Raw genomic sequence first — 3,558 nt, 5'->3', positions numbered from 1 at the left:
TCGTCATCAGTGCAGCGCAAAAGACGGCCGGACAGAGCGTAGCCACGTTAAACGTGCTTTAATTTTTAACCAAAAAACGTGGCGTGTGCCGGTGAGAACAGCTACACATTGCTTTGCTATTGCCTCGCGGAATAACTGCTGTTATGCCACAAACTACGAAGATTACGAATATATCAAAGGCAGTTAGAAATCCTTAAGATATATTAGTGCAACATATCTCATTGTAGAGACCGAAGTGATTCTATTTTGTAGGCAAACTTAATTGAAAAATACTATATACTCTGGCGCTTTACTAAGCCCTCAATAACGCAGCCGTGGCCTCGTGATCGAGCGTCCTCTTCCGCTGCGGTAGGACATGGGTTCAACTCGGCGCTGCCGCCAGTACAACCCACCGTTTATCCAAACAGGTGCAGGTGTCTCCCGACCTGAAACTCGGCTTTATTTAAGGTCGAACTGTTCTTGAAGAAAGAGGCTGTGCTATGCCAATGCAAGTGAAGCTCGTACTGCTCGTACATGGGCTCGGCGATTGCGACACGTTACTCGGAGGGCCGCTTTCGTGCACGACCGGCGAGCGCTGGATGATCGTTGTGCGACCAAATGCAGTCACAATGCCTCGCAAAAGCTGTCGTTCTCACCGTATGCTACATACGACGCATCATGTCTGCCTCCAGCGCTCACGGTCAGCGCCAAGAAAAGCGCCGGCAACCATGCGCTACGAGTCGCGCATATCGATTACTGGAGCCTTCATGCATGTGTGATGGGAAACCTTTGCGGATTTTTGCGAGATTGGCACAACGCATTGGATTCCCGTGTTCACTCCTCATCCAGTTGGAATTCCACCTTCAGTCCTCATCCAGCGAGGCATTAATTGAAAGAATGACACAACACAATCACTTTTAATTAATAAGAAAGCGAAAGTAAAAACAAGACAGCACTCTGTAAACAAGTCTAAGGACGGAGCGACGCGACGCCGTGAACAAACACAAGAGCTCGTGTACCACGCCTTTGCAGGGAATCTTCGAAAGCGGCTGCAATGTGCACATTCAGGCACTGCCCAGTCGTTCGGGTGAAATTTAGGGCCCCCGCGAGTGTGCGTGGCCAGCCGAAGTGCCATATGCCATGCATATGCGACAGACGCGCTCCTCACAGTGCAGTTCAATGGCTTAGTCCTTGAGCAGTTAATGATCCTGCTCATTGTGATGGGTGCTAGAGCAGACCACGAACTCCATCCGAAAGGTAGAGTACTGCCGAGTTCGACCGGCGCGGGGGTCTACTGGCTGGCGAAGAGGGTATTCGGCGATGCCGGTCCGGCCACCACCGGCACGGTCGACCGCAGGCAAGTCACGCCGGGCGATCGCGATACCCTGTTGGCGACACATTCCGGTCCTCCTGCTTGGGAACAGCTGCCGCCGCTCGGCTCTTCCACGTCTGTGTCACTCCACAACTGTGCAGATGTATACATTTATTGAATACTCGTTGTTAGGCGACAGCTATCTTGGGCTCTTCCCCCCCCCCCCCCCCTTTGCGGTATGGAAATTTCTGGCTATATATATAGAGAGAGAAAGAGAGAGACAGAGGGACAGAGTGAGAGTATTTCCCATGGTTTATTTCGAACCCGGTTCCATAGCCCAAAAGCCCGATGCTCTAAATTAGGCCCCAGGCCAGCCAGCGCTTTGAGACGCTTGGCAAAAGGCAGCGCATTTCAACTTGAGGTTTGTTGTGGCGCTCTAAAGCATTCCTATTTAGTCGTAATCAAAAGCTTGACTTGTTAGGAAGGCTAATTATTATTTTAAAATAATTCATTGGTTATCTACAATATAAGAAATATCCTGAGTTACGGACTAGGACCTGCAATGCAAGTCTTACCAGCGCATGTTTTTACTAGCCAGATTGATGTTAGTTGTGAAGCACATGGAGGAGATAACGTCACAGGTTATGAAACCCTGTGTAACTGGCATGTCGGGCCCAACAGCGTAAAGCGGCAAATGCGGTAACATCCATGCTACCAATCTTCAGCAAGTGCGACCTTTACGATTATACTACACTTACTGAAACATACCGGCGTTACTATCACCATATGAGCTTAAGCGGTTCTAGCATTATATTCAACTTTGCAGTTCCAGCTGATCTCGACAACTACGACATAGCGGCAGAACAAGATTTCTCAAGCTCCGACAGAATCATTGTTTTGATAGGCATGCATGCTCATTTTCACAGAAAAAAATTGCACTCTTTGGCTAGTTTGTCCCATGGCTAAAAGCTTGCCTTAAGGGCTATCATTGAGACGTCAAAAGTAAAAAAAAAATAATATTGTATGTTTGATTACCTTTGTGGTGAGTAGACGTGACACGAAATCAGAAACTACCAAAACTGCATCAAAAGCTTTCATGGCCACCGCTACCAAGCTCTCGCTGCGTGTATATCGGTGCTACCAGGTGTTCAGAATCTGTACGCAGTACTTAATTACGAATTCCCTCAACGCATGTGCAGCTTGAGCTCACTGTCGTACAGAGAAAATTTTTTTAAACCCTTATGAGTAAGGGTGCTAGCATAATACAAGCCAGAAGCCTTAAGGGTGCAAACATTTTGACTCCCAAGGAGTGGTCTCTAACCCAAATGCAACAACTGACGTTGGCACGAGCGCATGTGCAGCGAAGGTACGCTGTATCTTTGTGGTGCGCTAACCTTGCGTAGCCCTATAATAAAGCTTCCTATGGGCCTACCTATTTAAGGCAGTGCGGTACCTTTGCACTGGCCCACCGCGTGCTGTACAGTCAGATCACAAACTCACCTCTAAGTCCGACGACGCTGAGCCGACCTCTCCCTCCTGGCACCTGGCGCCCACGCTAAGCGACCGTCGGCGCAAAGGCACCACAGATGACGATTGGCCACTGGCCGATGGAGACTCGGCCAACGCCCTGTGCAGTGACCGAGACCGCTGCTGCCGCAAAGTTCGGTGGTGCAGAAGCTGCGAAATAACCACGGAGCTGCATCCCGCCATGGTGCAAGAAATAGAACGAGATCGTTCACCACTTCGTCCTCATCGACCGGCAGCTCCGTGCTGGAGAGGAGATACGAATATATTGTTGTTGCTGTTGTTGCCTGAAAACATGGCTCGTACCCACGAGGGGAATTGGCCACACTGTATAGATTGAAACGAACACGCAACAACAAACCAAAAGGGTTAAAGGCGAACATTAAAAACGAATCATTTGGCAATTAGTTGATAAATGCAATTTTGTAATCACCTATACATCAAAAAAAAGAAAGAAGCAGAAGTCAGCCTGAGAAGCTAAGGAAAAATAATAACAATAAAACGAAATGCCCCACGGTCAGTACCCTAGCAGCGTAACCTTCCGGTTGCTTCAATGAGCTTGTGCAGGGCACTATTCATCTAACCATGGCTTGTGCCTAATTGACAGGCACCGAAAGACGAACTGTTTCATGTTGTAAATGCTAAACCTAATTTTCTAGTTTGAGAAATGAGGAACACTTTGCGAAAGCAGCAGAAGCGGCGGCAAGAAAAGAAGAAATTGTCGATAGTTTCTGGTTCATTGC

The 3,558-nt window shown here is 48.3% G+C and overlaps 1 long non-coding RNA gene across 1 annotated transcript; it reads right to left on the bottom strand.

The window, feature by feature from the left end:
• Positions 1-877: 877 nt before the first annotated feature.
• On the bottom strand, positions 878-3,100 carry LOC135905879 (uncharacterized). Its single transcript, XR_010565547.1, has 2 exons — positions 2,792-3,100; positions 878-1,444 (listed from the first exon to the last, which is right to left on the bottom strand). It is a non-coding gene; the product is annotated as an uncharacterized lncRNA (long non-coding RNA).
• Between the last annotated feature and the right edge of the window lie 458 nt (positions 3,101-3,558).

Source organism: Dermacentor albipictus, unplaced genomic scaffold, assembly GCF_038994185.2.
Source record: "Dermacentor albipictus isolate Rhodes 1998 colony unplaced genomic scaffold, USDA_Dalb.pri_finalv2 scaffold_14, whole genome shotgun sequence".
Classification (NCBI taxonomy): Eukaryota; Metazoa; Arthropoda; class Arachnida; order Ixodida; family Ixodidae; genus Dermacentor; species Dermacentor albipictus.
The sequence above is the reverse complement of the archived record's forward strand: the minus strand, read 5'-3'. Positions and strand labels throughout refer to the sequence as shown.